Here is a 23,159-nt window from a genome sequence, read left to right on the forward strand (position 1 = left end):
AAAAACACACCATCACTTCCATACTCATTCACCCACTACCCACGCACACTTCTCTTACATCCACTCATTGCATTCTCTACACAGGCGCACACCCACCCACAACATTCAAAAATAGACCATGATATTCATAATCATTCACCTACCAGTCACTCACTCACACATTCTCTTACATACACTCATTGCATTATCTACACAGGCACATACCCACCCACCCAAAACATTCAAAGACACACCATCAAATTCATACTCATTCACCCACCAGTCACTCACACCTTCTCTTACATCCACTCAATGCATTCTCTGCACAGCCAACCACCCAAAACATTGAAAAACACACCATCACATTCATACTCATTCACCCACCAGTCACTCACGCCTTCTCTTACATATACTCATTCTCTACACAGGCACACACCCACCCACAACATTCAAAAACACACCATCATGTTAATTCCCATTCACCCACCAGTCACTCAGACCTTCTCTTACATCCAATCATTACATTCTCTACACAGGAACACACCCACTCACACAGAACATTCAAAAACACACCATCACTTTCATACTTATTCACCGACCAGTCACTCACACCGTCTCTTAAATTCACGCATTGCATTCTCTACAAAGGCAAACACCCACCCAGAACATTCAAAAACACAAATCACATCACATTACTTCTCATTCACCCACCATTCACAGACATACATTTGACATGCACTTCACACATGCAAAATACACAGTATAGTTTTTTTAAAGCCTTGTTTACTTTTTCTTGCAGCTTTAGTCCATCCTGCCTGGCCATCCTTGGCTCCTCCATGCTGCTCACAAACAGGAGCCAGGAAGCTGCTTGAGCTTGATAGTTCATGAATGAGAGAAACGAGGAAGCTGAGGGAGAAGGGGTTGGAGCTGAACATGGCATGTGACATGTGCTACATATCACAGTCAGCTCCAACGACAACCCCTACCGAGCACCTCCCCGACCCGGCCTTCACCCTGATTGGTGAGGACTGGGCCAGGACCCCAGACCCCCCAAAACTGGTGTGGCAGGGTTTGCGAGGGCCCCAGCTACACCAGGAGTTTCATTTAGTTTCATTTTTCATGTTTTAAATAATTGGTGTTGCAAGGGAGTCCCCAGGTGTTGCAAATGACGACCACCAAATGATGCCCCTAGTTCTAGTCCCAGTCCCTAATCCTAATTCCTCACCCTCATCCCAGTGTCCTCAGCCTAGTCTCCTGTCATAGGTCCCATTCCCCATCTTTGTAACTCATCCTAGTTGTGAATCCCATGTCCAAATAACTGTTGCTCATGTCAGTTTTTGTCCCAAATCTCAGTTCCTTACCCTTTTGTCTTATCCTTCTTCTCATCCCTCATCCTAGTCCATTTTCTGCCCCCTTGTTTTAAGGCCTCATTTTACTCCCTCATCCTGGTCCCTAGTCCTCAACCCTGGCCTACTTCCTAGTTCCTAGTTCCACATCCTTTTCTTAATTCCTCCTCCTCATCCCTCATCCTAGTGCCTCATTCTAGTCCCTAGTCCTAATTCCTTTCCTCACCCTACTCACTTGTTTTAGTCCCTCATCCTAAACTCTCATCTGAGTTCCTTGTCCTAGTCCCTTTTCTGAGCACCAAGCCCCATGTATTATCCCTTCATCAAAGTCTCTCATCCAAGTCTTTCCTCCTAATCCTTTATCCTAGTTCCTCAGTCTAGTCCCTTATACCCCATCCAGTCCCACATCCTCTTTCTAGCCCCTTGTTCTCCATCAAATTTTACTTTCTATCCCCTCATCCTTGTCTCTCATCCATCATACTCCTCTTCCATCCCTCAATATCATCCCTAAATCTTGCCCTAGTCCCTCAACCTTTGCCCAGGTGTTCTCTCATCATCATCAATCATCCTAGTCCCTTTCACTACTCCGTCATCATAGTCTGCCGTGCTTAGTCCTAGTCTCTTGTACTAATCCCTATGCTTGATCCTAGTACCTCCCCCTAGTCCCTCATCCTCATTCCTGGTCCTAGTCCCTTGCCCTTGTCCCATTTCCAAGTCCTTCATTCCTACCCTAGTCTCTCAGCCTCCTTATTTTCCTCCTAGTATCTAATCTTAATAATGTGTATGTGTCCGCCATCCTTGTCTTTGTCCTAACCCACTTCCTCCGTGTCCTCTTCTTCTCTTTTCCTAGTTACTTGCCCTTCTTCTTCGTACCTCAGCCTTGTCCCCCATGTGAGTCCCTAATACCTCATCCTAATCCCTAGTTTTAGTCCTAGTGCATCCTCCTCCTCCTCCTTTCTCCTATACCCATGGAAGTCCCTGATCATCGTTCTGCATCCTCATTGCTCGTCCTACTCACCTCAGTTTAATCATCATTGCCCCAAATCCTCATCTAAGTCCCTCATATGTTTGTCAATTACCTTGTCCTTGTCCTTTATCCTAGTTCTCATCCTTATCCCTTGTCCTAATCACTTATACTAGCCCTAGTTTTTATGCAAATCCCTCATCCTATCCCCCAATCCTAGTACCTACTCACTTACCCTAGCCTTGCATCCTAGAAATCCTTCCAAGTCCTCATCCTGATGTTTCACCCAAGTCCATTTTTCCAAGTCCCTTGCCCCAAATCCCTTTTGTCAGAGGGCTCAGAGGGATGATCCTTGGTTAAGGTTTGAAGCAGCCCCGATGTAAAGTGACAGGCAAATCACATACAGCAGGAGAACGGGTGAGGCAAATAGGAACAAGGGAAAAAAAGGAGAAACTGAGATGGTGGAAAAAAAGGGACAGGAACCATGCACTAGGCATACAATCTGAAATCTCACTAGAGGTGTACACAGGTTGAATTTAATACTACGCATGGAAAGCTTGTTGCATCTGTGCAATGTTAGTCTAACATATACTCATTCTGCAAGCCCATGGAATAGGGGCAGAAAGAGTTATTTGTATGTCTAAGGATCTTAAGACAAAGAAAAGACTGTACTGATCCAGATGGAACAGTGATTTCCTTCTGTGGAAACAGTAAACACACACTGTTACATCAAAATGACTATGTACTACAGGTAAAACAAGACAAGGGGCACGGACAGAAATTGGGTCTTAGGGTATATGCACACAGGACCGGATGAGGACACTATACAAAATGTTCCAGACATTAGAGCCCAACAGGGATACAAGACAGGCAACAGTGAGAAGTTCAATCCAACAGAAATTCAGAACAGGAACCCAGGAGCTAGGGAAAAGTAAAACTGGGGCCAGGCACAAGCACTAAGTAACTGAAGAGGGAGTGCCAAAAGGCAAATTGGCATATAATGTTGCAGCAGGGAAGAGTGCAGTGGGAGAGTGTGGCGGAGTGTGGCGAGAGTGTGCAGTTGGAGCAGGAACACTACCTGTTTGTGCTTCTGGTTGCCCTACGAACTGCTTTGCTAGTGACTCAAGGCAGAATAGTAGATAACGTTGCAGCTGCGTGGGGTGCCGCAGAGTGCGGCAAGAGTGTGATGCTGGAGCAGTTGGAGAAGACAAAGCAAGGTGGGCAATGTATTTCCTATGAAATAAGAACATCACGGCTGACCGTGGGAAGGAAGATGTAGGCCCGCTGGAAAATAACAGTGAGCTCACTTATGCAGATAACATTAATACCATCTGTCTAAGGGATCCCGCTGTTACCATAGGAACTTCAGATCTTTTGGTTTTGAGAAAACGGGACTATACTCTCACCTCAAAAAATATAAAAAAGAAAACAACTGCCTTTTTTAAACCTAGAAGCATAGGCGAGAGAGATGTACCCCTGTCAACATGTATGTCTTCACCTGAACCAGGAATACAGTGTGGTATGCCGCCCTTTACACTGTCACGCTCTCATTATCTGATTTTGTCTTCTACAGCAAGCCCTATTAGGAGTGCCACCACAAAAGCTCCTCAGTGGGGATCGATCAAATGCACCAGTGCTTTTCCAAACACAACCGGAAAATCAAAACAATATTTTACTTTCCTCATCTGCCACCTCATGTTCATCTATGTCATCATAGGGTTCTATTTGGGTGCCGGTGCACCAGGACATAAGTGCACTCTCATCAGCCAACAGCTGGAATACGCGTTGCGCTGAAAGCCTCTTTCGCTCTGCACTGCTCTTCTCCTATTCCTAATCCCAGTGTTTTGGAGGATTCTGGGACGGGGAGTCCATTGTTGATGAAACAAGTTTGTATAATCACTTTCAACATGCCTGGATGGTAAAGCAGTTCTGGGTGATGAACAGATAGAACTGATAAAGGCGTTGTCGTTACTTCCACATGGTAAACCAAAGTTGGGAGATTGGTTTTTAGGCTTTGGTGAATAATCTTTTCTATTCTTCCAAGGGAGACTTGTAGGGGTATGGCAATAGGCCATGAGGGTATTGGGTATGAGAGGATTATCTTCAGGGGCAAACAGAGTATATCATTTTTCATTCAATGGAGCCATGACATCTTCCCAGAGATTGTCTCCTCCCATGAGATTATCCCTCATATAGCCACCCCCAGGGTTAGGATCAGGTAGCAGCTGCTGTCCCCATGCAACATAGGAGGAGGTCACCGCCGGGGTATCAGCAATGACTCAATTGGATTCATCACAAAGCCCTGGCAGGAGAGTATTCCAGGCCATAACAAGAAGTGTACAAGATCCAAAGAGGTACTGCCAGGTAATATTAGGACTAGACAAGACATTGTGCTAACCAGGAGAAGATAAACCACCTTGGTAGAAAGTTATACCCGGAACCTTTATAGAGACAAAGTTACATAGTCAACCAAGTTCTTTTGCAAAGGCAACTGTTGGCCTAGAAAAGTCTAGAGAAGTGTTATTTGTGAACACATTTTACCAACCATACATGGCTGGAGACATTTCCCCTTCACCTAAGTGTTAGGTTTGGTGTGTGAGGGACGGAAAGAATTTTGGACACAGGACAATTTGATTTGGACATTCTGACACAGACATATCCTTGGTTGTGTTTTGGGTGGGGAGGTTCCTCTTGGGACGTGGTTGGGGGTGTTTTCGTGGCACTTTTTTTCAATAGAACCAAAAACATGGCAAACCTGTGTCTTTTTTTCATTCCTAGAATCAAAAAATAGGGCTCCTGGTATGTAACCTATTCTACCCAGGAGGGTTAACTAGAAAACAAAGCATACAAATGAATAGGTCCAAGGACACTATGCTCATAACAAAACCTCCAAAATGAATATCAACCTCTACATGTCTAAAGAAGGAGTCTCTCTTCAGTATTATATTGTTGAGATAAATCTAATTTTTTTATATATTAAAGTTGTGTGAATCAGGATATAAACAAACAATTTCAAAAGCTAAGACATCAAAATGGTTTGCTGAACAGAGCAAAACAGACAGAAAATATTTACAACACACAGTACCAAAACATTGTTTGGGACAATCTCCAAATTGTGTGTGTGCAACAAACCCGACCTCTATTAGGGTCTGCCATGAAATTCACATATAATAGTGTACATATTCAAGTCAACATTATAAAAAACACATAGAACAATTATAGGAACACAAAATCGTTTTGCTTGTGTGAACAGCATTCATATGCTGTGGTTTAGGGGAGTAGTGCGTCTACACCAGGTGTTTCAGCCATTTCGAGGTGGGCTAGGTGTGCCTCATCTTTAACACGGCCTTCATCAGGATGGAGTTCTGTGCAGAATGACGTCTATGCTGTAGGGGAGGGAGACTACAGTCAGGGAGGTGTCTGAGCAAAAATTATTTAATCTGAATAAATCACATAGTGTGTATTTAGTGCAATATCAAAGAATAAACAGCTTACCTATGGGTTAATAAATTCCACAGGCACTGTTATAGAGATCTGCTAGCCGCATGGGCTGGTCTCTGTATAGTCCTGTTGCAAGGAAACAGAAAAGAAAAGAACGGAGGGGGTTTGAGACTAAACATGTCCCCTAGCGTTCATGTCCAACGTGCATGGAAAATGCAAACAAGAGGTGTGTCTTACCTCTCACTGGAGGTATCTGAGTCGGAACGTCTGATCCAGAGTTTTATCAGTGAGACAAAACCAAGGTTTGCACAGCTAAAAATTAAATAAAAAAGCTGTGAGTAAGTGTAGGCGCAAAAAGGAAAACCTTTTCTCACGAGGATCTTAAAAGACAGTAATTAGCCGTGACGGCAGGGTTAGTAGATATACCTGTATGGGCTGCAAAGAGGGCAGCCTGTCTGCAGTGGTGTGCGTGCAGCGTCTCCTCTGGTTGCTGTGTCACAGACGATACTGCGGGGGCCTGGCTGCAAAGCATTGGTAACGCTGTTGCCAGGTCCCCGTAGATATTTATATGGCGGCCATCTTGGAGGAACCCTCGGATTGTGTGGGGGGCAACCTCGTGAAACCTGCTCCATCCGGGGGGCACAAACGCCGCTCAAGCTAATATGGGTGTGCTTTATATCAACGTGTATCTAAAAAAAGTTAACAAAAATTAATTTAGACCAAATAGTTGACTAGCGGTTGTCATGGCAACCGTAAGCGTCGTGTAGCAGCATGGAAATTTATGCTTAAAGGACATCAATCATGGGCCCAGGAGAAATGATGAAAGCACTGTGTGAATGTACTCTGACATAATTCATGTATGGATGAAGTGCTGATAGGACTCATGGACATAAGCAAAAAAAACGTTGTTCAAATGGCAGACAACCTGTTTCATTCGAATGTATATCATTGTAAAACTTGCCAAACAGAGAAAACCAAAAATGCCACAAAAGGGGTGCGTTGCCAGGAGGTTGTTACATAGTTGCATAGTGCACAATGACATCTTAGATTAACATAGAGTGTACGATCTCTCATGTCGGCAATTTTATACATAGGCCCAACCAAAGTGTTGTATGGCTGCTGAAGAATACATTACATAGTGTAACATCGCCTTTGCGATCAAAACACATTTGGCGTTCGTGATTGCCCCGTGGTTTTGTCACATCCGAAGTATAGCAGAAAATAGCTATCTCACAACTATTGGGAGGAGGCATACTGGCTAGACTGTTACTACTTACACATCATGTCACAGAAGAAGAATGATCATAGTATTAACCACCATTTCGAAAAAACAGTCATTTTCAAAGGAACAGTAATTTTCAAAAAGACATACAGAAAAAACCACACAATCTGCGAGGGGTGCTCAATGAAAATAAACAAGCATCTTCCTGATGAAATGTTCTACTAAGGGCTTGTCTGCTACCTTGTTCCTGATACAGGAGCGATGTTCTGAAATGCGCATTTTAATTGCACGTATGGTTTTACCCACATGAACGCTAGGGGACATGTTTAGTCTCAAACCCCCTCCGTTCTTTTCTTTTCTGTTTCCTTGCAAAAGGAAAATACTGAGACCAGCCCATGTGGCTAGTGGATCTCTATAACAGTGCCTGTGGAATTTATTAACCCATAGGTAAGCTGTGTGTTCTTTGATATTGCACTAACTACACACTATGTGATTTATTCAGATTAAAACATTTTTGCTCAGACACCTCCCTGACTGTAGTCTCCCTCCCCTAGAGCATAGACGTCATTCTGCACAGAACTCCGTCCTGATGAAGGCCGTATTAAAGATGAGGCACACCTAGCCCAACTCGAAACGGCTGAAACACCTGGTGTAGACGCACTACTCCCCTAAACCAGAGCATATGAATGCTGTTTACACAAGCAAAACGATTTTGTGTTCCTATAATTGTTCTATGTGTTTTTTGTAACGTTGACTTGAATATGTACACTATTATATGAGAATTTCTTGGCAGATCCTAATAGAGGTCGGGTTTGTTGCACACACACAATTTGGAGATTGTCCCAAACAATGTTTTGGTACTGTGTGTTGTAACTATTTTCTGTCTGTTTTGCTCTGGTTCAGCAAACCATTTTGATGTCTTAGCTTTTGAAATTGTTCGTTTATATCCTGATTCACACAATTTTAATATATAAAAAAATGAGATTTATCTCAACAATATAATACTGAAGAGAGACTCCTTCTTTAGACATGTAGAGGTTGATAATCATTTTAGAGGTTTTGTTATGAGCATAGTGTCCTTGGACCTATTAATTTGTATGCTTTTGTTTCTTTCCTGACTCCTCACACCCTCCTCTCCCCCACCTTCCATCCCGTCCACCCGTTTGCTGGAATGGTTGCTGCATCCTGCAAGTGCCTGGAAGGCTTTTCCTGAGGCCTCAGAGAATCCCTCTCCTGCACCCCCTTTCACAAGCACTTTAGCCCAAAACCCATGGACAAGATTGCTTCAATGTGGTATGCCAACTTTGCATCCTGCCCTTGCACACCAGGACTTTAATCCATCATCATTTTGTATACTTGTGGTCTTTTTTTCACTCTTTCTGCCTCCCTTCCTGAGTCGGTTTGATTTTTGATGTATGACTAGGTTCTGCATCCCCATTCATCTCTAAGTAGTGTTATCTTGTCTTAAAGGGCCCCAGGTCCTGGTGTTCACATGGTAGCAAAGGTAGGATGGTTAAAGATCCATCGACCCAGTAGGTTTTTAAGGGTCTCGTAATATCAGATGTCCTCTGCCATTTAGCTGGAGGACCACGAGGCTTCCTGTGGATAGTGGCCGAGAAAGTTCTTGCAAGACATAACGAGATAGATGGGAAGGGTCCCTCTTTCCCCTCCTGGTTTCTACACGGAGCTGAGCGGACCGAAGGCGACGTTGGCCGGTTGAGGAGGAGATGATTCTGAGGGTCAGGAGCTGAAAAGCAAGTGGTGAGTAGATTGAGAAAAGTGGCAAACAATGAATGAGCATTGAGTGGGGAAAGTGATAATGGGAAGAAAGTAACAGAGGGTTGGTGGGGTACTTAGTTAATGATGAAGAGCGTCACATAGAGGTACTTTGTTAACGACAAAGAGCGTCACATAGAGATATATATATGACAAGGTGCGTCACAGGTTAACCCCATAATCCTATGTTCAAGGAATGTTTAGAAGGAGTCATTTCAGAATCCAAGTGGATACATAGGCGACAAGTGAACAAGGTTTGCTAAAAGGAATCACTCACACCCCCATTGGGGTATTTCTAGAGGCAAGAATAGCAGTGAGGAGCGGTGAGAAGAGATATATGTTGGGGCTGGCCAGTTTGTCTGTTTGTGTATTGTATGTATTTTATGTATAGAGGAATCAACGAGATGTCAAAGAGCGATAAGTAATACATTGTGTTAAGTTGATTGAGAGTAAATTATTTATTTATTTAGTTGTCAATGGTATCGATTGAATAGGTAGATTGAAGTAAAGTGAAACATAGAGGTTTTGGAGCAGCGACAATTGGTGCACACTCATATTATATTGTTTTTCTGAAAAGTGTTTCTATGTAAACTAACGGTAAGTATCGACAGTCAATTGAGACTTGTCACATGGAGGATGTTACTCCACTCATGCACCTAGGCAAACAGCTTCCAAAACACGCACCCAAGCTTAAGCAATATAGTGAAGAATGGGTTAAGGGCACGGCAGATTAAATGTTCATGCTATGGCCACAAGGGGGTTCATTATCAAAAGTAGTTTTGCAATATGACCACATACTTGCACGCTGTGTACACAGGAAAGAAGTCAGAGAAAAGGCTAGCTAGCCTAGAGCTTTGGAAAATGTACCAGGAGGAACGGGAAGACCCACCAACTGAAGACTGGATGCTTAACGAGTGTAAAGAGGGGGTATTAAGCCTTCTGCCCCCCCAACGCACCTGAAGTAAATGGTGAGAGTACGAAAGATGAAGGACTGTATCCATGAAGAGAGCTTGAAGCAGCAACAGGATACAGTAATCTGATACATAAGCCGCCTGCATATAGCAGTGCCGAGAGCCCAGAAACAACTCCAGAAAAGGATGTGATCTCTAAGGTCCCACTGGACAAAGAGAAAAGTGAATAGCTGAGTTTGACCCCAGATATACAACGATAAATTAAGATATGGAAGGGAGAAAAAGATAAAGCTGAGGAGATAGTGCTCATACAGAACAAATGGCTGGGTGGTCAGATATTGCTCAAGCTTGATGGGAAGAGCATCGAGGAAGTAAAGCAAGGGGAAGATCAAGACGAACAAGATGAAAAATACAGGGAACGAGAGAAGTGATTGAAAGAAGACGAGTGTAAAAGAAAGACTAGACAAAGACAGGAACAGATGTATCAGGAAGAACAGTTAAGAAAGCAAGAAAGAGCAGAAGAGCAAAGAAAATATGACAATACGCAAAGAGCGATGGAAGAACAAGGCTAGAAAAGAAAAGAGAAGAGGAAGAACAGAAATTGAGAGATAAAAGAATGCAAAGACGCAGAGATGAAGAGATGCATAGGGCAAATGAAAGGAGAGAAGCGAAAACAGGAAGAAGAAAGGGTTGGAGTGAAAGCAATGAAACAAAGGGCATTTATTGAGGAAATAGAATGAAAGAGAAGACAGCGGGTACGTGACATTGATCGCATTGAGAAAGAGCAAATGGAACGAGCCAGTAGTATTATGGGAAGACATAGAGGAGTTTCTTCCGTTGCAAGACATAATGCCAGGACCCTATAGGGTAAACCTAGAGGAGAATTTTGAGAAAGGGAAGCTAAGCTAGTACAGAAAAAACTGTCAAAATATGCTATAAAAGGGGCGATGTTGACTAGTGGATAGGGGCTAGGATCACAGCAGGCAACGGGTATGCCGCAGGTGAATAACCAATGGAAGTCGGATCAAGGAGGGAATGGATTCATGCCAAGAGGCAGGGGAGGCTTACGAGGAAGGCGAGGCTTTCAGAAAAATCAGGGAAGCTTTCAGAATAAGTGGGTTTTCAGAATGTGCAGAATGATAACCAAGGCATGCAGGGAGGGTAGATTAGAAGACTTCCTTCTGTATGTTTGACATGTGGCATGACAGCACATATTGTGCAAACATGTGGGAGCCAAGGGTATGTACAGAATGGGCAATTTTCAAAAGGCGGGACAGCTTATCCACCAGCATATCGCCCACAAAGTAGGGATGGGTTTGCCCAAGACCAGACAGTGTATCAAGCACAACTGCTGCAAGCACAACAGGCTTTGCAACCACAGCAAGCACCCTTGAATCTGCCACAAGGGCAGTCACAGCACGCACCCATACATATACAGCAGAGTGCAAACACAGGACAGGTATTGACTCCCAGAGTGAGTGGGGGGTCACTATCGCAGGCGGCAATCCTTTCACAGGTACGGGAATAAGTATGTACCCACAATAGGACAGCTCACAGGGTGACTTGATGTATTCAGTACTATCAGTGATGCCAAATCCTCTAGAGGGACCAAGGGGTGATGTTACCATAGGAAGCAAATCCTTTTCTTTTTTAGTAGAAACTGGGGTAACTCGCTCAAGTATGCGAGAGGGTTCTCTGGAGTTACAAGTAGAGTTCCTTTTACTGAGAAATTGCCTTTCTCTATTGGAGAGTGTGATATGTCTGTCCCATTGTTGCATTCAAGACAGACTCCAGTTAATATACTGGGCCAAGATTTAATGACAATTTCCTCCACTGACGAACATATAGTGTGTTCGATGCCAGGAATACATTATTTAAATGTTGGCGAATTTATCATGGCATTTACAGGACAAATATCTCTGCGAGGAACACCGTTAGAGCCAGAGGTTTTTCACTATGGGGTACGCATTTTGTTAACATGGTTACCCGGTTTAATGGGCAAGATTATGAGAATACCTGATGAATTTCTGTTCAGGTACAGATACCTATGGATGAAGAGGGGGGACAGCTCTTTCCTTTAGAATTGCAGGCAGCCATAGTGCAAGGGGAATTTGCCATTCTTGAAGGATTTGATGATGAGGGCAGGCCATGGAGAACAGTGATTGCCATTGGGGAAGGGTAGAGATTGACCAATGCCACTGACAAGGATATGTTTAAAGACGACCCATCAGATGACAGAGTAGGGTTCGAAATAAGCATTGCATATTGGATCAAGATAGAAAGTAGAGAGATCCCACAACGAATGGTGATAGTGCGGCAGCATCCCACATTTTTTGATGAGGACATAGAGAAAGTTACAATTTCTTTATGGACTACGGACCTTTATGACGTAGGCCTGTTAAAGGTGGTGGGAGAAGTCAAGATTAGGTTAAAACCAGGACCAATTTTACTTCGAGCAAGGCAGTATCCTATGTCTTCGAGAGGCAGACAAGGGTATTTTAAAGACTCATATCTGCCATGATGGAACAAGGCATCTTAGTGATGTCAGAGTCACAATGTAATACTGCAGTGTATCCAAACAAAACAATGCATGGCATTTAATTCAGGGCATGAGACCAATTAACCAGATTGTAGAGGCAGATTTTCCTCTAGTTCCAAATTCTGCGACTATTGTATGCTGTATTGCCCCAGAAGCACGATATTTCACACTGATTGACTTAAAAAAATTGTTTTTCTCAATCCCGTTGCATAAACATTCCCAAGAATTTACATCATTTACGTTCCGTCAGACCAAGCTGAAAAGTATACATTTACCCCAGGGGTACTGTGAGTCTCCATCGATCTTTAATAGGGTCCTGCAGTTGGACCTAAGGAATGCTGATTTGCCAATTGTTGTGCTGCAATACGTAGATGATATTTTAGTCTGTAGCACAACAGAGGAAGAGTACAGACGAGACTCGATCCAGCTAATGATTATTTTAGCAGACAAAGGATATAAAGTGGATAGGGAGAAATTATAGTATTGTCAGGAAGAGGTGTTGTACATAGGTCAGTTTCTTTTGCAAGAAGGAAAGAAAGTTATGCTTGAAAGCTGAGGCAATCATAAACACGTCAAAACCACACACGATAAAGCACATGCAGCAGTTTTTGGGACAGTGTAATTATGCTAGAGCATGGATATTTGATTATAGTTCATACACAAGACCCTTGTTGCAGGCCCTGAAGGAAGAAAATGGATGGACTGAGGAAATGGAGGAAGGGTTTGATGAACTAAAAAAGGCAATTTGTACAGCCCCAGTTCTAGGAATTCCCAATTATTCTGAGGAGTTATTTTTATTTTCGCACACGAATGGAACAGTTATGACAGCAGTACTCACACAGAGAACCACATTGGGGTACAAACCCTTAGCATATTACAGTGGAATTTTAGACCCAGTAATGAGGGGTCACTTCCCTTGTTAACAATCGCTGGCAGCAGCCGCGTTCGCTATCTAGTAGTCTGCAAGCATAGTGATGGGATGTTCATGACTATTTGTTGAGCATGCTTTGTTTGCTGTTTTGCAGAAACCTAAGGGTACACTGACGGCTCAAAGAGCTTCTGTTTATGAGGTGGTTATATTAAATCCAGCGATCAAAATAGTCAGGTGTAAAATGGTGAATCCTGACACGTGTGTAGCCAAACCACTGGCAGCGGATGAGCAAACGCATGATTGCTCAAACTACGAGGAATTCTATGTATTGATGAGTCTTCGAAGATCGATCAAACTGATTTAGAAAGGCACACAGGCTCAGCTGTGGTAAGACTGAGAGCCAACTGGGAATATGAAGTGGTAACAAGTGCAAGACTACCGTCTCATTTTTCAGCACAGGCTGCAGAATTGGTGGCGCTTATTGTTGTGCTCGACAATCACGCAGAGCAGGAAGTGACAGTGTACAGTGACTCCGCCTATGTGACGTCAACCATGTACACAGGGCTAGCACGTTGGAAAAGGAGGGGCTACCTCAGAGCGGACGGCATTCCAGCGCAACACGCCGCATTAATGGACAGGTTTATTAAAGCACTACAACTCCCGGTAGCCATCGTGATAGTTAAGAGCGCAGCACATACTAAGAGAACTGACTTTATCTCATGGAGAAAATCAAGCCACAGACGAAGAGGCCAAAAGGGTTCCATATTCATCTGATATTTTTAGTTTTGATACTCCTCATGTGAAAGAATAAACGGTTGTAATAATGTTTGTGAATGAAGGGTTTAATCATTTATCAGTAACACAATTGATGGAAGGTGGTGCTCCACAAGAAGAGAAAGAATTGTGGACACTGAGGGGTGTCCTTTATCCCATACCGAAGCACTGTGGTGACAAGACAGCACTGGTAAACCGGTGATGCCTATAGCCTTATTAAGGGTGACATTAAAAGAGCTACACTACCCTGCGCATGTTACTAGGGAGAGCCTCGCAGCAACCATTGCAGAGGACTGGTTCATACCGAACCTGTTGGAACACGTTGCTTTTTATGTAGTAAATTGCATCGTATGTCAAAAGTTTACTTCTGAGCACACACTGTGAACAGTCAGAGAAGTAATTCCTCAACCAGATGGTCCTTTTCAGCATTTACATATTGACTATGATGATATGCTGCAGATTTGTAACGGAAACAGGCATATGATAGTGCTAGTGTGCCCATTTTCGAGCTGGTCCATGCACACATCCTGATGCCACTTGCGCTGCAAATGTTTTAGTTCAAGAAGTATTTCCCAGATGGGGAGTGTGTATGGTGTTGAGATCAGATAATGGACCCCATTTTGTGAATGAGGTGTTCGAACAGATTAGCTTATTGCTTAGCATTGAACACAAGATTTCTTCTTCTTATCACCCGCAAACAAATGGAACATGTGAGAGATTCAATGGTCTGCTCAAAGAGAGACTAGCAAAGTTGAAATTGACACTAAAGAAGGGATGGCTGCATGCCTGCCCCTTGCATTATATGAATTGTGAAATCAGCCCGGCTCTGACCACCACCTCACACCCCACAAACTAGTTACAGGGAGGTGGATGAGAACGCCTCTGACTCCTCCATCGAGGACTAGAAGTGATGCCCAGACAGCTGCAGAATTGTTAGGAAATGAGTCATGTGAGTACTTAACATTTATGACTGCTAGTATCTCTGTCATTTCAGATCAATACAAGCGGAAGGGGTGTCGGTCTCAGGACACAGATGAAGACAATACAGCAATCGGACTTGAAAAGCTATATGTTCCAAAATTATTTGCTGGAGATAAGGTTACAGTAAGGAACTTCATGAAAAAGTGGCACGAGCCCAGATTTAGTGGCCCTTTTGTTGTAGATGACATTACTCCCTCAGCAGTTAAGGTCCAAGGGAGGCGAGCTTGGATACACTTAGGAGATGTGAAAGTCTACGCTGGAAAGACCGTCACACCCCCAACCCATTTGGAAGCAAGTCAAGAAGAAGAAGTTCAGCATGTGCAGACTCGATCGATGATGAGGAAGAAGGACGCAAAGACTATCCAGTAGATAGCCAAAAGTGTACATTTGGACTGTGGCTCTTCTGAAACACTTCTTACGGATATTATAGCAGGAAGTGAGAAAGTTACTGTTCTTGAGCCACAGGAGTTTGCTGACATTGGATTTTGGAGTGCGGAAGTAAAAGAAAAATGCCCAATTTGCACTTTCTGTTTGACGACTGGAAGAGGGAGCAGTTCCCCGACGCACTTCTCTCGCTGAGTTTTTCTTTGGAGGTGCCCATGGTGCTGTCAAATGTTGACATACACACACTACTTCTTGCTGTCTTCATTTTAATACTCAGAGCATACGCTGCTCTTGTTGGGCGCAACACTGATGCCTAAAAATGGCCTGGCGATTAGATGTTTATTGGCAGCAATTACAGAACAAATCAGACAGTTACCTGAGCATCTCTTCGGATGCACAAATGATCCTATCTAACGATGATGCCCGCAAGCTACTTGTCATGATCTTTTACTATTTGCTTCAAGTTCACCCTTATCTTGTTTGGCGCAACACCAACACTTCTGTGTTTATACAAGATCCTATAAATCATCCTGCAATCAGTCGGTTACTTGTGGAGATTATCAAGCAAATCAGGCACCTTCCTGAACATCTGATCAATTTGCCTGAATGAAAAGAACATTTCCTTCCTTAAAAGTAATTACAGGCAAAAATGTAGTCTATTGAGCACATTGCAGTTCCAGAAAATGAGCCGAGTCAACGATGTATGGAGAGACACTGATGGTTGAGCCCAATGTATTGGTGCATAATCTACGCCTGTTCAGCATCCATTATCGTTTTTCTGTTTCTATTGATCCACATGTTTACTTTAATGGTTCCAGAAGGGAAGGAGTACTGTAAACCTTCCCACTCCAGTCTCCTTTGCAGAACTAGATACTATAAGGAGGCAAAGGCCTTATGTGATTGTTCCTACCGCAGCATCACAGGCAGAGGTACCTATGTCTATGACAAGTGCCCCCAGGCATCCCTTTGAAGGAAGTTCAGTGTTTGATGCACTCCATGATCATTATATGAGGAACCATTTGCCAAAAAAAGAGACCTAAGAGAAGTGCAAGGAGGATGATTATGAATTAAATGATTATTTAGACAGTATAGCACATTTGGGGAATAACATGTGGTATCAGCACATGAAAGAAGTGGGAAAGAGAACTTCTAAAGAAGATTGCTATCTATGCGCACTTTTGCCTTCTGCTATGAGTAAGTCTAAGATATTCATAGCTATTGAAATAGATGTCCAAACAGCTCATTGTCTACCTCATTTTGCACTCTGTCATACAAGAGATCAGTTCCAGTGTTGAATGGCATCCTTGGTATGGGTGACAGAATGGTCAGCCCCAGATGAAGATGATTATGTCCAAGATTTGAAGTCAAGAGAAAGAGCACACACCAGAAACCATGTGATAAGATATGAACAACCTGGCATGAAGGGAGTTGGAATCAGATCTGAAATAAACAGGAAACTCAACTGCCAAGGAAAGACTGATGAAGAAGTTTGAAGCTGCAAGGAAAGAGGCCAGATGCGAATCTGGGGTCAGTACTTTCTCCTAATGACTGGGAAGAAGGCATAGTTGTATGCATAGCTGCAGCAGTAACTGGTCAGCACAAGCCACTTATCGAATGAGTGGAAAATGGATGCAAACCTCTCTGGCCGAGGCTTGCAAAGCTTCTGACGTGGGTCGAAGACAAAGGAGGTCCATTGCAGATAGTGCCTTTGGCTAGTGTAGAGCTATGCTTGAGAAACAATGGCATGTGAAAAGTTGGGGCGAAGCAACAGTGCAGACGAATCTTCAGTGTGCCAGGAATTAAAGATGGGACAGTGGTGATAATGCATCACTACTGGGCGTGTGGATCCAGGGCATACATGAAGCTGCCCAGAGACTGGGGAGGACTATGTTCTATAGTGATTGTTCATGTTCAGCATTGGTGATTCCAAAGAGTGACCTGAACATTGGTGAGTTTCCAAAAGCAGATGCTCACCTGAGGAAGAAGAGATGTGCTGAATTCCTTAATCGAATAAAGAGAGAAAATTATTTCTCAGCCAAATCAATAGAGGCCTTGGATGCTATTCCATATGAACACAGATTGTTCAGCAAGACTGCTTCAGTTTTTACTGTTATCTTTATGCCTGGGATCCAGATGATGGCAAATACCAAATGGTTACAAATAACCAGATCGGAACTTCTGCAGACGATCAACACCACCATAAAGGGATTAAATGCTATCTAGGAGGAGCTAAGAGCCATACACCTGATGACTCTTCAGAACAGCTATGTCTTGGATATGATCACAGCTATGGAGAATCATGTTGCACATTCATACCTTCTCATGATGACGAGAATGGCACCTTGACAGAGGCCATAACGATGCTGATGAACCTACACGTCAAGATGGAAGATGAGGGGGAAGACGTTGCAGATGACAGCTAGTTTGCGTCAATCTTCTCATGAGATCCAGAATGGATAGCTAACATTTTCAAGGTTCTTTGAGCCCTGTTGGTGATGATCATGTTTGGGTTCTGTGTGATCAGGATAGTAATCACACAATGCAAGAAGACTGTGAAGAAAGCAGTAGGAATGGAGATTGTGATTGATGTTGAATCAGGATTCAAACCTAAAGCGCTGACAGATGAAGAAACCAAGGACTGGGTAAAGGCCAGTATTCATGCACCTGAAGGAACAAAGTTCCTGTGTCCGAAGAACAACAAGAAGTATGTGGAAAGATGGATTTACTTTAATCCCAATGGACAATGCAGTCTTATGACCTGGAGTGTTGATGAGCATGTGAAATCAGCAAGATGCTTGAAGGGAGTCATAAAGATATGGACTCCAAAGAAGCAGTTCTTCAGACGAGGATGTCTTGATGTGAAGATTGATGAGAGAGTGGTCAATGAATCTCCCAGAGGGGGGAGCATCGATGAGGAGTCAACTACCCCTACCAGAAGCTCCGCCCCTATGTTGCCTATATGTTGGGAACCGGAAAATGAGACACGTGCAGTACCAGTGAGGATGCTTGCACTGCAAATAATTCTTGAGACAAGGTATCCATTGGGAACTCTATATGCATTCACGAAGAAATGACGGTCTTCTGGACGGAGTCCCGGAAGAAGTGTGAAAATGGATGAGAAAGAGGACTGGTTATGTCAAGAGAATCAGAACTGGCACACCCGGAAAAGACACAAATGACGAAAGAACATAGACATTTTATAAGATCTGAAGAGGAGGTGTCGAGATTGAAATTAAGATGATTGTGCAAAGAAATGCTGGAGAAAATGCAAAGTTATTTTAAACTTGTACTGATGCTGTAATGCAAGTAGGCGAAGTAATCCTGAGGCTGGTTACGTAGTGAATAGATTGCAGCGATGTGCCAATATATATGAATGGGAATATATAGAATCTCAATGTTTCACAATGCACTTTAGCAAGACTTGAACCCTGTGAATGGAAAAGGCTTGAGTGTGGCGAAGTTGGAAAATAGCTAATGACGAAGGAGAATTCAAGAAAGGCTGGCTGGCCCAGCACCAAGAGTTGAGGCCACTGTGAGCCTGGTTGTCTGTCAAGAAGCTACATGAACAAGAGAAAGAAACACACTTCAGTTTGAGGAGGGATGAAAAAGCACTGAAGGAGTCAAGAGTTCATCATTTAATAGTATTATATGCAACAAAGAGCTCGAAAACGTGGTCTCCAGTCACATAGTCAGATGAAAATAGACTTTGGGTCGAGCTACACCGAAACCGGAAGATAAGACCATGCCACACTCCCTTTCAATCTCTGCACACAGAGCTCCTGCAAGGCCAAGTTCAAAGCCTTAATTGAATGGCAGTCCGCAGGAGTGATGACAGATCTTAGGCTAATTGGTGGGGAGGCCTGACCAGGCCGACCCTTCTAGCACTTGGGGTAACCAGCTTGCGTGCTGCTAGCAAGTGGAATATTCCAGAAGGTTACAAGAGTGCCGACAAATTGTAGAGGGCCACGTATCAATGAGCCCTATAGTTTGTGTAGCCATTAGATCATCGTGTATTTTGGGACGATGAAGATGACTTGCACTAGAGGAGGCTTAGTTGTCCACCTGATATTAGAGACCCAATCACAACCCCCGTCAGTATGGAACAAATACCTAGATGTTCCAGGTAAGCCTATCACATCCTCAAGTAGATTTGTGTAGTTTGCCACATAGTGTGATGTCAATGATGACACATTTTCACTATATAAGAATGTTTTTTTATGAAATTCATTGAGATCATACTGTGCAATGTCTGTTGATGTCCGTTGTACTCCCTGTTTTAGATAATTACAAATAAAACAATACTAAGTTTTGTCAACTTCCTGAGTTGGCTTGGTTATTGATGTATGAGTACGTTCTGCATCCCCATCCATCTCTAAGTATTGCTATCTCGTCTTAAAGGGCTCCAGGTCCCAGTGTTCACTAGGAAGCACTGAAAAACAACCTAGCAACTGGCACTTTCGGTTTATGGCTAAATAGCATGCTTCACTGCGCCTTTTCCTGATGCCCAGGCACCACAAGTATTCTCAAGTGGGCCTGGGTATCATCGCAGTTCATGACAGTGCTCTGCCTGTAATCCACCTGTTTCTGTCGAGAACAGGGGACTGCAGAATCTGGGGAGAACATTCGTGATTTAACAAGAGATTCGTAATTTCACAAAAGTGCTGCTGAGATCATAACAAAATGCATGTGATCGGATCTACATAAATAATGGTGCCAATGGGGTATTATCCAGGAGTCTAAAGAGTTTTTTGTAAAACCTATGTTCAATTGCTTGCATATTTGAAATTTGCTGGAAGAGACACATTTCACTGCCGTATAAGGCCACTGTCCGGGCTATGCAAACATTGACCATTTTGAGAGGTGCACCATTACATAAGCAGGGCCAGTCCAATGTAAGGTTGCGTCCCGCCAGGTCGTCCACGAAGCCCTTTGCTCTTAAGCATGAGCACGGTCTTCACCCTAAAGTATGTGCTTGTTGTGGCACTCCTCCACAAGAACGACACCCATTTGGTGCCCTAAATCACCTCCAATTTTATGCCGTTCTGAAAGTGGAGGAGTGCCACAAGAATTGGCATGCACAATGCCATATACCGAAAGTGCTGGTTACTAGGCCTGTTTTCAGCCCATCCTAGCAACCGGCACACATATTCCGAAAGTGGCTAATTCCTTCCATATTTGGAAGAATGTGCCACCATCAGAATAGGTTGTAGGTACCGAAAAGGTAGCTAACGCTTCCAGCGACCTTTCCATAGAAACTCAATTGTATCCCAATATCCCTAAAATGGCCGCCCTTTGGGTCACTGATAAGTTACAATAGAGAACCAGACATTGGGCACTGATGGCTATATAAGCCCTGCCTCTGCAATAATGTGCATTTTGCCTTAGGGCCGCTGACAGCGGTGTAACGCTACAAGCGCTCAACTCACAGAACCTGCAGAATAACAGAAAAGTAATGTTAATAACCTAAAACTCTTACAGAATATCTACAGACCACAGACTAGTATTTTCTGACCAAAGTTTCCACCGCCACAGTCCTCCAACAGAAGATTTTTCTTCCGTCATAGTTCCCAGTTCATTCATCAGCCTTCGTTCGCAGCCGCAGCAACATTCCTAGGTTTTTCCGACTTCCAAAGACCTGCAATACAAAGGTACCATAGTTTAATAACAAACATTACAGAATTAAAGAAAAAGGAAAATACTTACGCGCATACGTACCTAAAGCTCCCATGAGTTTTTCCTCACAGTTAAATGCTGCGCTTCATAGAAGACGGCTGTCGTTTTTTAAAACGAACTTACTTTCCCATCGCTCTTTCCCTGATAAATGCGCATGCTTAGCACATAGAAAAAACCTTATTAGGTTACCAAAGACACCCGTTTTGTGTGCTTCAACCACAGCAAGCACACCAACTTACCTCAAGAAAAGGTTTTCATGTTTTTTCCTTCATAACGCAGATGTCTTCAGTTAAAGCTTATTCTTCAGAGAACCTGCAAAAAGAAAAAATAATTATTTAAGTCAGAGAGATCTCTTACTTTGGAACGTTTTTCCTCAGAGACATTTGCCTTTCCCCTTTGTTCTGACAAGAGACTTTTATCATTTATTAAGTCACTTACCTTCAGAGACTTACCAGAGTGCAACAGCATCTTAGTCTTCTGAACCTTAACATCTACACGCCCCTGTGTGATTGCAGGATGGAGAGCTCCTAAACACAAAACACAGATGAGGAGAGTGTGGGCTTTAGAAATCAAGAGGGGGGGTTCAGGGTGGTAAGGCAGGAGGGAGCCCTAGTAGAATATAGGTACCTCCCTTCTTGTTATCTCTCTTTCATGATAGAGGAAAACCCATTAAAGAACCAGTTTTAGCAGATCAACAGGGCTCTTGGATCATTACACTCCTGTGGAGACATGGTAAGCGTTACAGAGGGGAAGAGAGAAAGTGTGAACCAACTTGGAATTTGTATTTCACTGGACTCTCTGTCAAATATCCCAGAATTGTTTAACACTCCGGTGGGTGAGGTTGAATTATCATTAAATGACTCTTCAATTTTATCTAGCTCTAAAGAGTATTCAAACCTCCCCAGAGCAGACATGAGCCCACATACTTTGGCAGCCTTGTTCTATCTTTGTTTGTAAAGGTCTTTCATATTTTGGAAGAAGAGGTCCAGGGCAACTCAAAACAATTGCTGGGAATTTGTGAGACATTGGGCACTTCTAAAAAGGAAGAAGTTAGATGCTTCTTCAAAAACGAGGTTTTGGGTATTGGAACGAAATTAGTGGACATTCAAGAGGAATTTAGCACTTTGACCTTTCATGAGAAGGTGCTCAACATTGCTGGCAATTCAGAGAATATTCAAAAATCTAAGCCAAAGCGAGTATAAAAAAATGTGTTTGCTAAGTGTTCACATCAGGGTTTTCTCAATATACAATCAACTGCTCCAGCAGAAGTAAACAAGGTGGGTGTGGAGGATAAGTTGGAGGAAGGAGAGTCATTGAATCCTCGCTCGGCAATCCTTAGAACGGAGGTGTTTTCCTTTGTGGATACGCCCTCTGCAATAAAGTTAATAGAATCATTTCTCTGTTTAGAAGTCATTGAGGATAATTTGGAACAATGAGTGGTTCTACTGGATTCCACATTGGCTTCAACGAGTGAAATAAGGCTTCCTAAGAAAAAGAAACAAAAGGAGAAGAATATTGCAAAGGAAGTTGTGCAGAAGAACAAAAAGATAAAAATAGAAATTCCTTGTTGAAGTTTGCTACCAAGCGTGGGCTGAAGATTGCGCCATTATTTCAATTGTCCAAATGGCCTCACAATATTCCCTAGATGATATATTAGGAATTACATTGTTTCGAAAGGACGGGGAAGAGTCGTCTTCCAGTCATACAAATAATCAGGTATTGGCAACTGTATTGCCTATTTCTTGTGATTCAGTACAATCGACTAGGGAACATAAAAATGAAGAGTTGGGGATTCAGTCAAATGTTCATTGGCAGTGTAAAGACTTGAGTACTACTGAGGATGTCCGAGTACGGAAAAATATGACTTGTCAAATGGAATTGGAAGATCTGGTCTCTTGCCATACTGAAATTTATTTCTTGAGGGACTTGAGCTGGGTCGGGGACCAGGATCAACGCGAAGTGTGCCAGAGACAAATAGCTGCTGAAGCGACTATGAAAAAGCAAGGGAAATTGAACCCCAGACGGGCTCCGTCCATTAGCCCGGTTGGGCAGGAAATGAACACCTCTAGTTTCTATTTGAAAGCAATTTTTATGCAAGAGGAATATAAGTATGGTTTTGGGCATCTTACATGAAATTCCATGCTTAAAAGCGATTGCATCCAAGGTCATCGACCTAACTGAATTTTGTGATGAGAAAAGGAGGGATTTGATGCTGTTATCATAAGCTCCTGTTTAGGTATAGATCTAAGTTTACCATCAGTGGGCGATATCTGACTAAGGGGTTTTGACAGCTATTCT

The sequence above is a fragment of the Ambystoma mexicanum genome, chromosome 5p (genome assembly GCF_040938575.1).
Source record: "Ambystoma mexicanum isolate Mex_15411 chromosome 5p, UKY_AmexF1_1, whole genome shotgun sequence".
NCBI lineage: Eukaryota > Metazoa > Chordata > Amphibia > Caudata > Ambystomatidae > Ambystoma > Ambystoma mexicanum.